Below are 14,499 nucleotides of genomic sequence, written 5' to 3'. Positions count from 1 at the left end.
TGGCTGAAGTAGGGTTCAGTAAAAATTGTTTGGTTGTTGGTTTGGGCACTGCTCAGGTCCACATTAAATAAACTGCTGCTCGTGTGTTTGTAGGTTCTCAGTCATCCAGGTCATGGTTGTCTAAGGAGCCTGGAAAGAAAGCGACTTTACTTCTTTAAGGTTCTGGATGATGTTTAACTTCTGATCCAAGAAGCTTCTTCAGTTGATGTGCTTCCTTTGCTCATTTTCCACCTCTGCACAGTTTCGTTTGATGACAATGTAGTGCAGTTCTCCCAAACATACAACAGAGGGCGCTATGCACATTCACTGAAGTGCAGAAAAATACAAGTGGGGGAGGAAACAAACAGCAGCATCAAGAGAGAAAACTGAAGTGTTCAAAGCGAGTTACTTTAGTCTCTTATTGTAATATTAATTGACATCTAAACATCACGTTGATGCTTCATGTTTGAGTTCCGTGTCCTTTTACTGCTCAGTTGGAAAATATTGATGCAATTTAAAAGACGAGGAGAAGAGTAATTTCTCTGTACTACTTCAAAAGTAATTTGAAAGCACTGCCTCATATGGAAAATGAATCATGATGAAATCCTGAAACAAATAGTGTTTGTGAATATGAAGAGTTTAGTTTTCATTTTGGTCTTAGAAGTATAAAAATGCAGGACTGAAGACAAGATGGAAATGATGTGTTATGAGAAATAAAACACATATGTCGCTATGTACTATAATTTTATTTTGTTTATTTTTTGTTCTTGTAGGTTTTTTGCTTTAGTGTAAATTTTGAAAGCACTGCTTTTAGTTTGAAAATTGGATTCAGTTTTTAGAGTTCGGACAAAACAATGGACGGTTTCAAGAAATGTATTTTATCAACAAAACTTATTTTGATGGTTACTGTATTTATTTTAATGCCCTCAGTGCACGGAGGCCAACAGCCTCCACGTAAACATTTCCACCCCCAACAATCAACTCAGATTTATGAAGTCTATCATGTTCAGGCCCTGCAGCTGATTGGTGGCATGTCTGATCAGAAAGCCTTTCTGCATCTTCACAGTGTGAGTCTGAGAGTTTCTGAACAACAGGATGAGCTGCTACACACCTGACACCACATTCAAACACACACAAGCTGCAAATCTGACACAATATTTTAGACCAAAGAAAAAGGTTCACAATTTGCAGTTAACATGAAGATATTCTAGAGTAGAAACAACACACAGCACACAAGTTTCATGTAGAGATGATTGTTTATTCTGGATGTTATTTTCATTCAGTTATTTTCCATTATTTTGAGCAATTTTCTGATTTATCCAGTTCATGTCAGAACAAACATTCACAGTAACAGCTGGTCCAGTACAGACACGTTCAAAACCAGAACTGATTACACCATAAATCATGTTGTAAATCACTCCACCACCAGAATCACCCTGAGAGAAGAGAAATGTAGTTTGTGCTCCCCAAAATATCTAAAACATACACAGATGATATACAGTAATATTAGCAGTTAACTAACCCCACGTGCATCTACTTGATGTTCTTCCAGACACAGCCTGTTGTTATATGGCACATATGCAGTACACTGAGAGTATCTGGTAGGCTCACAGTCAGCAACACACATGTCTGCACACTGAAGATTAGGTGGTTCATCAGGGACTAGAGAAAAAGGAAAAGAACAAAAGTTATTCATAATCTTTCAAAAGCTAAAATTGTGAGTAGAATGATGTTTCATCTTTTGTTATGTTTCCAAATGATTTTTAAACAAGGAACTTGGCGCACAGTATATCTACTCCAAAATTTACAAAAAGAAAAAAACTTGTTCTTCATTCAGTATTAAACAAAAAACATAAATGTAAGTATAAAACAGTCACAGAAACCAAAATCAGATTCTAGCATTAACTGTGAAATAATCAAACAAAATATGGTCTTACGTGTGTGGCCGGTGGCATTTACTCTATAACCACCAAGTCCTGCAACCTGAACGACGTCTCCTCTAGAAACAGACAAAAAACAAAACAATCATAAATTAATTTCACATCCATCCATGTGACATGAACACAAAATAAATCAATAAATCATATGATGTACTCTGCAGGCTGGGTATTTCCAGGTGGCTGAAGTGTTTCCGGGCTCCTTAGACAACCATGAGCTGGATGACTGAGAACCTACAAACACACACGAGCAGCAGTTTATTTAATGTAGCGGTGAGCACTGCCCAAACCAAAAACCAAAAATATATATTGTACCCTACTTCAGCCAATCAGCAGTCTTCATCTGTTTCAGCATCAAACACACAACCACAATTTGGAGAGAGGTGAGAGATCCACACACCTTCATGAGAGGAGCCACTAATGTAAACTAACACCACACATGATAATCATGGATCCTAACATAGTTGCTACTTTTTATGTGAAGTCTGGCACTAAACCTCTGTGTTCCTGTCATACTGCATGTACTATATATACATGTAGCATATACAAAGCACAATAATTAAGCTGTTAATAATTAACAATGTCTTCTGTAAGTATTTCATTTTAAAATACACATCCATTCATGCATTAATGTTTAATGTGTGAAACATTTAAAAAGTTAGTTAAATAATAAATAATAATAATAATAATGATAAAAACCCTCTGTAAAGGACTTTTGGATTTGATGCTTTATGTCTGGATCTTGCGCTTTTGCACCATCTGGTGATGAACAGTGGAATGTAGAGTTGGTTGCATTTTTGGGTCTCCACCCAACCCCTTTTTTGCTAGCACACATGGTTAGCTCCACACATGGAAAAAGTAATGTTCAAAATTAAATAAGTGCAAGAAATAAGTTAGAAAAAGACAGTAAGGCCACAAAGGACTATTTAGCCCCTCCTGGAGGTCAACTTACTTTGCTTGTGTTCTTTAAATGTTTTATTTTCTGTGATTAATTACGTTGTGATTGATTTACACAAAGTAGAAGAATGCATTTTGATGTGATGTTTTTAAAAAAAATCGTTTTCTTCTTTGAGCAGTTCTCCCGAGACCAGAATAAACCCCGTTTTATAACTCTACATGGTGCCTACGTCAACCTTTGAAGGCGCTACACCCTCAAAAGAATCAGCTGTACAGCACATTTGCTGCTGTTGTTACCAGACACAAATATAAATGTGCCAAATTTTAGATCACAGGAAATATTTCTTAGAGCAGATTTTAAATCAGTAACTTTGCAAATTTAGAGGAAATGTTTTTGGACAACAAACGTGTCACATTTTAAACAGGGTTTAATCAGCGCTGACATACAGACATTTATGCGCTGGGTATAACAGACATGCTTACCGTGTGAAAGGACCGCGGATGTCTTGGAGCAGAGAAACATGCTGTATTGTTGTTTTTCTTTATTGCATAAGCAGTGCCCGACTGTCCGAAACGCTCTGTGCGGGTAGCAAAGTCGGCTCCAACGCACCTGCAGGCTATGCCCCATAGCAGGCATCCATTTGAAAGAAAGGTGTCGCTGCGGCTAGGCTCACTCGATAGTCAGGCTTTTATTTATATTTGCGGCATTCTGGTGCGTTAAAACTAGCAGCCTCTGTGTCCCGCTTGGATCACCATTCTGAAAATTCTGATATTTAAATAAAATGATGAATCGGCGAGTGATGAGGAGCCACGTAGATCCTAAAATGAGGTTTGATTAAATTAAACTCGTATGAACAGTGATGACGCGTTCCAAACAAACGATGCTTTCTACATGGCCAAATTGTGTGCTAACTACCTCACAGCGCTGTGTCCGGGGTCCGAAAAAAAAAGTTAAAACGATATACCTTGCGAAAGTTGTGAAGTGCTGAGGAAAATACTGTGTGTCTGATGGGGTGTTTTTATATAGGTGGACTTGGTTTCAGTTGACCTCTGACATGGAGAGATGAAAAGAGCAGTTTGTAAAGAAAAAAGGTGAAAAACTATGGAACTACAGTTGGGATGTGTGTGCTGGGATGCTCTTGATAAGTATGCAGCTTTTATTGTTTTATGACTTGTTTTGCTGACTGTTGGGGCCCTACCTGTAACCCCCTCTGTCTCATCAAGTCTTACTGTTGCAGTGCGTTTGTGTGGCTACACTCTTAGAAAGGATGTGTTAAAAAATGACACAAAAAATGTGTTGTTACACTATTAACACATTTTGTGTAAATTTTAACATAACATGTGTAAGAAAATGTGTAAACATTGAAAAAATGTGTAAAACGCTTAACACACTTGATGTGTTGCACAGTTTAACACATTTTGTGTGTTATTTTCAGAATTTAACAACAGGAACTAAAATTAGCAGCTCAGTAATTTGATGCTAGCCCTGTGTTTAGTGAAATAAATTGTAGATTAACAATGTATTATAACTATATTAACTGAATAAATAAAATGTTTAGTTATTGTTTGTTTTCCTTAATCCTTTCCTCATTACTTTCAACACATAAAACATTTTATAATGTAATGTGGACCAAGGTGTACTAAAATTCTGAAAGAGGATTAATTTTTTATTTCTCAATATGTATGGCATACCAATTAATGGCCATGGCTATACTATAAGCATAAGTATCCACAAAGAACAGGCTTAATTTTGACCGTAACATGTGAATACAATTGAAGCAAAAGTAGAAAATGAAATGAGTAAGAACACACATGCTTAAAATTGAAACAAATTCTGCCCAGCAACATGACATACCGGCGGCGGGAAGGGGGCGCTATCTTTCGCGCCAATGAGACAAAGGAGACAAAGATGGAGGTTAAGTCGCCTAGTATGTTGTCAGACCTTACAGTAAGTATCATTTACCAGTTTATCTTAATGTACTGAAAATATGCCGGGTTTCTGGAAGAATGTGAATTTATATAAATTAAAGGAGTTTAGAGTTTAAGTTAATTACTGCTTAACTATACCTAGCTAACCTTAATGTAACAGTCTTGCTAACATATCCTACTCTTAATTTTATTATTAGTTCTTGGATTTCGTGCCATACTCCATTAGAGTTAATGTGTTTTGGTAGTATTTTTATGTATTACTTTATTCATGTATTTATCTATTTACTTTATTTATGTATTAGAGTATTCAGAAATTGCTCTTAGAACCAGTGTGGTAGTTGGCTAGCGGCTCCGACAGGCATTATGTTGTCTATGAGCAACGCCAGAGTCAGCACCTAACCGTAGCAGTGTTGAGTAAAATGACAATATTGTCGTTAGCTCTGAATATAGCAAATGTAGTTATCACCGCGACCATTCGTTTACTAGCAGAGAATAGGAATAAAGACTGAGTAACTTTAACATGAAATATACCTCATATTGACAGAGATAATTATTTTTTCAAGCAGTTAAAGCAGTTTTTGCATCTAGTATGATTAACTAAAGTATGTGCACATTCTTTTTTAAGGCTTATTGCTGGAAACATGCTCTGATATAGTTTCTTTTTTATGCAGAACTTCTGAGGAAGTAATAGTGTTATTTAAAAAACCAAACAACAGCAACTTGACCATGCAAATTATCTTACTTATTTAGCCATGTGTTTCATTTTTTCAGCACACATATGACAACTTAGAATCTGTCAAAGTCCTTGTAACCACTTTTATAGATGAGAAAGAAATTTGTAAAAAAAAAAAATTCTTATTGTCAGCAGTGCCACAGACATCAGACATCACTATTAGTCAGGATCAGATTTATTCACCAAGTAGCAACTAGAAGATAAAATCAATTTATTTATTATTCAGAATTTCTTTTAGTCATTACGTTATAATCACGTAGTTAAGAAACCGCCTTCTTCTGCTGCAGCTTTTTGAGTAAACTCGTGCTTTTATGCTCTGTGGAAATTTGCTGTCATGACTTTGAAGATTATTGCAGAGAGGTAAAGTGTCTGGTGTTGCCTTTACACAGTCTACCATTACCACAGAAGAACAAAGTCAACCCCTGAAGTCACTCAGGAAAGCCCCACAGATTCTTAAGGAGTATGAAACCTGTCGGTGCCATCGAGGAGGCTCCTTGTGAAGACTTGCATTGGGGATTTGGTGGAGAGGTGTGGTTAGTAAGTATCGCACTTTACTGTACTTTGTTAAAATTTTGCAATGAATGTTTTCCTTTAAAAATGTTGAAGTGCACAGAAGTAAAAAAGTTTACCTTTGTTTTCCAGTTACCCTCTTAGTGCAGAGAAGCTAACTGTAGCAAAAAGCATCCTCACCACTTTTCCACCCTTAAGTGGCAGGACAGGGGGAAGGATTTGTAAGTAAATTTAGCATTTTAATAATGTAAATTCCACTACATACTGTAAATTGCACTTGTTCCCACTTACTGTGTATCGTTTAACCTTTATCTAATTATTTATTAGAGCTTTTTTTCTCAGTTAAAATTGCTCAGCTGTTACCCATATACCTCTGTCCTTTCTTCCTCAGGAGCATTATTATGATCCAGTCTCTCATTGTGGATTCCTAGAGACTAAACTGCGCAACCTTAGACGGAATCTCGACCAGGGGCAGAGACATTATAAGAAGCGAAAAGTGACAGATGACTGTGGTGAAGACAAGAAGCTCAGGCGAGAGGATGGGAATACCAGCAGCACAGATGAGTGGGTCACCCAAGTTATTGCGGCCCTCAGCTGAGAACCTTCCAATTATCATGTCAGGCATGGAGGAAACATACACCAGTCTCAGAGCCTGGAATATTCGGAGAGTACCCACGGTTTTTGGACATGCCAAGTCTGGTAAGTTGCTTGGTTCTCTGGTAATGGTTTATGTACTCCTTCTCCACTCAGTTGTGTTTTGCATACAAAGTATATAACAGGAGTGGATACATTTGGAGGTATGTTTATGAGCTCCTAGTGAATATTTTGAAAGTTTTATAACTTCAGAGTTTGATCATTACTCCCTGCGCACTGATTACAATGAGCATCACTTTTCACATGGTCCAAAATCTTAGTCGTACCACCAAATGACTATCTAATAGTAGGGACATCAAATGACAATGCAGAAAGTGCTGCTCGTGGAAGTGAAAACCCTACAAAAAATCACCTAAATCTGTATGAAACTCTGCTTTCAGCAGCACTATTTTCAACAAAAAAGCTCTACAGGACAAACCGCAGATAGACAACATAAGAAATTGTCTGCTAGAAAGTTGAACATCAGCTAAAAAGTCCTAATTTTTTCTCAGGGTCTGATGGGACCCAAATCATAGCTAAAATTAAGGAATAATGGACTTGTATTCAAATACCACTCCAAGTAAATTGTTGTTTCACTGTGTAGGTAAGCTTGATGTGGAATGGGTAACAGAAATGTGATACTGTAAAGTTTGATTTTAGCCATACAGCTACCAAATGGACAGAATGTACTTTTGATTTAATGTATTTAATGCTTCATTTTAAACTTAAACACTTCTTTTATTTCCGTAGGCTGGACTTGGAGTTTGGCAATTTTACAGGAGGAAAGGTGGATCTCTTTTTGCGAAAATGGGAAGCCAGTATCATTCCGAAGCTCAAATCAGTAGCTGCCCTGGAAACAAGAACCCCCCCGCCATGTGTTAACACACCTACTCCCAACAGTTGGTGCCAGTCGTTGCAGCCTTTTTTGCACTGGTATGTATTCAGTAAAGTTCTCACGGTATTTACCTGAGGAAAGCATTTGTCTACACCTCACTGAATACTATCTTTATCTTCCCCCATCTCCAAGCCTGGAACAAGTATTGCATCGCTTTGCAGTGATCCTGAAGCATCATCCACAACACACCAACCCCAGCTGATATGCATCGGTGATCTAAAGAGGGCAACCAGGCAGTACATCATTGTTGCTAAGAATGACAGAGTAACCATTTCTCTGAATGATGGCCTGACGTGTGCTGTGGATAAGCTTTTCAAACTGTACTGGGTATGTAACTTGTCCTATCCAGCACCACTTGGCTCCGTCTTCACCTTCTTTGAGTTTGTCTATGACCTGCCGCTGTCCACCCAAAGGAAAACCAAAGTACTGGAGCTGATTGCACAGATTAAAGGATGCAAGTAAAATGTTCACCTGTCCAAAATGTAGAGAGTCTCTGTTCACAGAGGTGAGAAACCTCATTTGGCATCTTTGTCAAATACACTGCTTATCAGGACTGACCATTTTTATGCCTATGCAGTGGAAAGGTCAGACAATATGAACTGATTGGCTGAAATTTTTGATTTTTGTATTTAAACCCAAGGTACAAAATTGTATAACCTGGATGCTATATTCGCCAAAATGTATGTTTTTCTGTTTGCATGCAACTGCACATTTGTTAAATGTTGACAATTTGTTGAAGATGACAATTGTTACCTTTAAAATTTTTAATTCATGTATTGTCTGGATTATATCAGAACATTATATATATATATTGAAAAAATTGAAAAATTGAAAAAAGGGCAATCATATATATGATTGCCCTTTTTTCAATTTTTTTTGACATTTTAATGATCTAGAGAGATAGAAAGCTAGTCAGATATGAATTTTGTTTGATTTTGTAAAGTAAAAATTGTGATATAGCTTTGGCTAAAATTGCATTTAAAACATTTTAATTGAAAAGATTCTGACAGTTGTTGTTCATTCAGTTTGTAATGATTTATAATATGCCAAATAAAAAATGGAATTCAATAAGTGTATAATATATACCCATCTTTTTTCTCCTTTTTTAAAAAAAAATTGAAATGTACACATTTTAACACATCTTTGTGTCAAAATAACACATCTTTGTGTTTACATTTTTTAACACAGAAGATGTGTTAAAGGAGCAGACACATTAATTGTGTTAAAACTGACACATCATGTGTTGTCCCTAATCTGATGCAGCACATGTGTTAAAATTTAACACATGATGTGTCAATTTTAACACATCCCTTCTAAGAGTGTACTAGACAATTATAGGTTGCATTAAAGGAACATTGGGGGGTCGATACAGTGCTATTGTGGCTAGTTAAGAATATGTGGTTTTTAGAAGTATCACAAGAAAAGTTTATTTCTAAAAGGATACATGTTGTTTGTGGTACTCTGTTTTAAAAACTACTAGCCTCTGTGTCTTTCAGAGCACAAAAGAAAAGTGCTCCTAAACTAGTTAAAAAAGTGCCTTTATATTACTACTGAGGTTGAGGCAGTAACAAAGTTCTTTAAATCATCAGGCAAGAAAATCCAGAAACCTTGGGTTAGCCGTGGCTATCCGGGTCATCTGAGCCCGAATAGTAGTGATGTGAAGTTCTCTATCGAGGCTTCAAAGCTTGTGTCGAGTAATTGAGGGAGCGTTTCTGCAATGCGCGTATCGAGGCTTGCTTCATTTATGGGAGGAGCTGAAAATGATGACGTCTGAAGCCTCGCTGCCCGGCTGTACCACGTGACTGGTTCAGGAAGTGGTTCGAACTTTGCCGCGAGCTACGACAGCGATATAAACCCCTCAGACTTCATTCAAAAATGTGGGTGTTTGATGGAGAGTTGCGGTTAGTGAGAATTTGGAGACAGTTTGGAGGTTTATGAGAGAAAGTCAGGAGAGAATGGAGCCAGCTAAGAAGAGGAGGATATCCTCACCTGTGTGGGAACATTTTGATCTTATTCCTCCCAACAAGGTATGTAAATTTCTACAGAAGATGTATTTCCATAATACTGATGGTGCAATACAATTTATGTTAAGCTGTCTTTACTTTTGTACAAGGTGAAGTGTTTGCTATGTGCCAGGGAGCTGGGATATAACAACAACACCTCATCCATGCTTAGGCACTACAGAGCTTTGCATGAGAATAAGGGGAACGCCGATTGAGGAGCAAGACCAGGTGAGCCATCAAATGCAATGATAATATAGCATGCAGTAATGTTGCTAAATGATATAACAATATTATACAACTGTTATAAGTTATGTGTGTGATATTTATATTTGTGCTTTGTCTTTATTGTCTTTCCTCAGGAGAACAATCTCAAATAGATGAAGACCTGGTTAGAATGGTGATCGAGGACTCCCAGCCATTTAGCAATGTGAAGGACAAAGGATTCAAAAGATTTGTTAAATCATTAAATCCTAGCTATGTTCTCCCCACTAAAAAGGTCATAAAAGCAGTGAACATTTAGTTTTTACAGAATGTGAACAGGCAGAAGTGTGTAGCTGTCCATACCTCAACGTTACAAAAGCACAACTACTGTCCACACCCCAACCACACCTCACCTCACAGTAAATGATCATTTTCCATACTGCCAGTATAAATATACACAGTATACTGCCATCACTACAATATACATGTTTTACACACTCCTTTTGTTGTTGACATTTACAGGCTGTGTGCAAAAGGCCACACTCTTCAAATTCATGCCAACTAATATTTTTACGTCCAGTAGGTGTCCTACTAGAGCAAATGAAGCTTCAAGAAGCTTTGCGCTGGGATGAACCAATTGGATGAAAAGCTTCAGTGCTTCATGAAGCTTCATCTGCCCATCACTACCGAATAGCCTCCTTCTCCTCCTCCTGCACAGGAAATAATCCAAAGTCCGTTAAATTCAAAAGAGTCACTGAAATAAATGTCTGTTGGGTAAAACATGGTCAGGTTAAAAGCGAGCCGTTTAATGTGGCTGATAAAAGAGTACAAAAACAAAAGGCAGATGCACACAAGAAAGAACCTAACTAGAACTAAACTGGGAAAACTGAATGCTAAACACAAAAGGCAAAGAACAAAACCTTGAACGTTGCAAAAAACATAAACATGGAAACTCCTGGAGACATGGAACAACAGACAACTTGACAAAGAATGAACAGAAACACACAGAATAAATACACACAAGGGTGATTAGGGGGAAGTGGAAACACATGGGGAAACAGCTGACACTACTCTGACATAACGAGACAAAGGAAGCAAAGCTGACTACACTGACATAGGACACAGACCTTCAAAATAAAACAGGAAACATGAGACGCAGACAAGACAATATAAACTTGATAACATAAGACACGCAGCATGAAACACATAAAGGGCAAAGGGAGACTAAAACACAGGGGTAGAAGACACAAGGGGAATCTAAATAAACAAATGAGCTTAGATAACCTAATGAACTTAAAAATAAACCATAAACATCAAAAATAAACTAAAACTTAAAACGCTGGGTCAAAAGACCCAGGATCGTGACAGTGGGAGGTTGAAGCCTATCCCAGCTGCCACAGGGCAAAAGCAGGACAGGCTGCCAGTTTATCACAGGGCTAACACAATATATGTGATAGAAAATCAACTGAAATGTTTGATATTTATTTATAATAATAAGAGAATAACTACTATTTATAATAATATTATAGTTGTTATTATAAAATGTATTTATAAATATGTGTATATTTTTTATAACACCCAACATAAAAGGCTTCTTTCCAAACCTGAGCTGTTTCAGACGCTTCTTGAAATTCTGACTTCTCTGAACTCAGTGTAAGGTGTCTGCTCCCTCACTGCGGCTGTGCCTGGAAGTACTTCTGCTTCTTGTCTTCCCCTAATGCAGCTTTAAAGTATTAAGTATGAAGCAACAGTGCTTCTCTTTGCGCCTCTGAAATCTGTGTTCTCTCTACTGATAAACAAAAGAAACAATGTAAAATGTATTAATAAATCAGTAACAAAAATATAGCGTAGAAGGTAAGTAGAGATTTTCATACCATCCTCAAGCCTAATGCTTTTAAGTCCCACACTCAATGCAGCCTGACTCAAAACCTGATTCTAAATGGTTCAGCACAGACAGAGAGGCACAAATGTTTAGTATTAACCTAAGTTACTGATCATTTACAGTATTACAGAGTCTATCAGTCTTTGCATGAAGTAAACATTCCTGTAAGTTTCTAGCTGACTCTCAGGTGTCACAGGTGTGCCAGCAGGAAAGAGGGTCAATAAACCTGCATCCTGAAGTTTGTCATGCAGGATTAAAGGAGCCAGACTTTGTTCACACAGGTAGAATTTTATTTTACACTGACTCTGGGTAAGTATGAGTATCATACGGTTTAAATGAAGCGCTAGAACTAGCAGAAATTTATTATAGATCCATTGAAGCTAATCGGGATATTTACTGTGAATCTGTGAATGCGTTTAACCATGTTACTGGTAACTTCATTAACTAGTAACTTAGCAACTTAGTCATAACAGGAGTTAATATTTCTGTCTAGACACCATTTAAATAGTAACCGCTTTACCACAATATAAGATAACCTTTACACCGTAACTTTAAGCTAGCACCATAAAGACTGTAAAACACGTAATAATATCTACAAATGCATCTCAAAGCTCTTACATCAGCACTCGCAGTATTACTCAACACAACCACATTAACATTATTGAGTGCAGTGTTGGGGAGTAATACATGTACAGGTGTTAGGTATGTAAAGTACAAAATATGAGTAACCAGTTCGTCACAGTTACAGTTTAAATAGGTGATAATTAGAATACAGTTACTGAAATAAATGGATTACACAGCGGTCATTTTCTGTTTCATATGTTAGGCTATCCCACCTCTAATTTTGGTAATTAAACGCATTGCCGGAAACCCAAATAAAACACGTAATAAGAGTGTAGGAGCCATATGAGTTGTTTCCGTCTGACTAAGTGGGTTGGTTTAAATGGACTCACTGTATTGGTGCATGGGTGTGGGGCGTGTCTCATGGGTGTGGTATAAGATAAATGTGGTTGCACTCACTTGTTCACAGCACCTAATGTGATGAGCAGAAGGTGAGCACGAGGCAAAACTTTCTGTTGACTGCAACATACCGCAACATGATCGTAATATTATCGCAATATGAATGCAAATTGAACACAACGTGATCGCAATTGATAGCAGCTTGAATGATTGTGATATATTTGGACTGTAACTTGATGGTGTTTGTATATTTGTGCACTAATTGATGCCATAGACCAGTTTGTAATTTTGACATAGTAGCTAGTGCAGTTATTCGTAAGTTGCAGTTATTTGTTTGTGCAGTCTGTGCGTTTGTTTGATAGTTAATCCCATATGCTGATTTGTGGTTTGGACAGTTGCATGTGAAAATAAAGAAGCAAATGATACAGAAGTGTTTTGTGCGTTAATTGTTGCGCGTCATTGGTGTCCTCATGTTTAGCCTGCCGCGGCCACTGGTTGGAAGAGCCGCAACAAAGAAGCTCGAATGTACTGTTGATGTTGATGCCGTCAGTTACACAATGGACTCGGAGCCAGCACAACAGAGCCTGCAGCAGGGCAGGAATGCATTTCTTACTTGGAAATTCCAACACCACTTCACATTTAAAGAAGAAAAGGATGGGCGAATATGACTCACTATATAAAGTAGGCCAAATCTGATGCAAGTCTTTTAGTTTTTACTATTTCTTTTCCATATGGGAAATGAAGACAGAACACTAAACAGCAGTAACTTTTGTAGGGTTACTGAAGTTGGACTAGCTGGTATATAATGATGTGATCATTTATTTAACCCTGATTTTAACAGCTCCCAAAGAACCCCCACAGAGTCACTCTGTGAGCAGTTTGCAGACCACTTCAGGGGAAAAGTCAGCGCCATCAGATCTGACATTTTATCTAATATGATTGTAAACACATCTGAGGGCTCGATTGTACCTGAGGAGACACTGGACAGCTTTGCCCTGGTTAATGCTGAGAATCTTCAGAAGGTTTTCTCCACAGTGAGACCCACCACATGTCTTTTAGATCCAATCCCCTCTTCACTCTTTAAAACACTTTATGGATTTTTTGAAGCTGAGCTTTTATACATGATGAATTGCTCTCTTCAGTTGGGTGTCTTCCCTGCTGCCTTTAAAACGGCAGTGGTGAGGCCCCTTCTGAAGAAGAGCAATTTGGATTGTAATGATTTTAATAACTACAGACCTGTATCCAACTTACCATTTTTAAGTAAAATCTTAGAAAAACTTGTTTTTACTCAGATTAATGACTTTTTGAAAGATAGACAGATCCTGGAGATATTCCAGTCTGGATTTAGGGTGAACCACAGCACAGAGACGGCTCTCCTAAAGGTTTTAAATGATCTTAGATGTAACTGGGACTCCCAAAAGCTCTCAGTCCTGGTGCTACTGGATCTAAGTGCAGCCTTTGATACAGTAGACCACGCTATTCTTTTAAACAGACTAAAACACATGGTGGGCCTCTCTGGTGCTGTACACAACTGGTTCACTTCCTATCTCTCTGACAGATCTTTTATGGTGAGTATGGATACATGCTCCTCTAAGATCCATAAAATGACATGTGGTGTGCCTCAAGGGTCGGTTCTAGGCCCTGTACTTTTTAATTTGTATATGCTCCCTCTCGGCGGTGTCATCAGGAGGCATGGAGTGAACTTCCACAGTTACGCTGATGACACGCAGCTGTACATCTCCGTGTCTCCTGATGACACCAGACCAATGGATGCCCTTTTTAACTGTATTTTAGATATAAGATCTTGGATGGCAGAAAACTTTTTACAGCTTAACCAGGACAAAACTAAAGTTTTAATCATCTGTCCTGAGGCTCAGAGAGAGAAACTCTTGTCTAAATTAGAGGCATTTTCACTATGTCCTTCGCTACAAGTGGAAAAA

General features: G+C 37.8%; 1 long non-coding RNA gene and 1 pseudogene across 1 annotated transcript; one reads left to right on the top strand and one right to left on the bottom strand.

The window, feature by feature from the left end:
- Positions 1 to 1,216: 1,216 nt before the first annotated feature.
- LOC146562249 (uncharacterized) lies at positions 1,217 to 2,114 on the bottom strand. The gene is made up of 2 exons (XR_014894537.1): positions 1,917 to 2,114; positions 1,217 to 1,641 (listed from the first exon to the last, which is right to left on the bottom strand). It is a non-coding gene; the product is annotated as an uncharacterized LOC146562249 (long non-coding RNA).
- A 2,545-nt stretch (positions 2,115 to 4,659) lies between these two features.
- LOC146562248 (uncharacterized) lies at positions 4,660 to 7,975 on the top strand (annotated as a pseudogene).
- The last annotated feature ends 6,524 nt before the right edge of the window (positions 7,976 to 14,499 follow it).

This window comes from Mchenga conophoros, linkage group LG12 (genome assembly GCF_057382185.1).
Source record: "Mchenga conophoros isolate Kocher_MC1m ecotype Shallow Benthic linkage group LG12, M_conophoros_male_GT1.1, whole genome shotgun sequence".
Taxonomy (NCBI): domain Eukaryota; kingdom Metazoa; phylum Chordata; class Actinopteri; order Cichliformes; family Cichlidae; genus Mchenga; species Mchenga conophoros.
The sequence above is the reverse complement of the archived record's forward strand: the minus strand, read 5'-3'. Positions and strand labels throughout refer to the sequence as shown.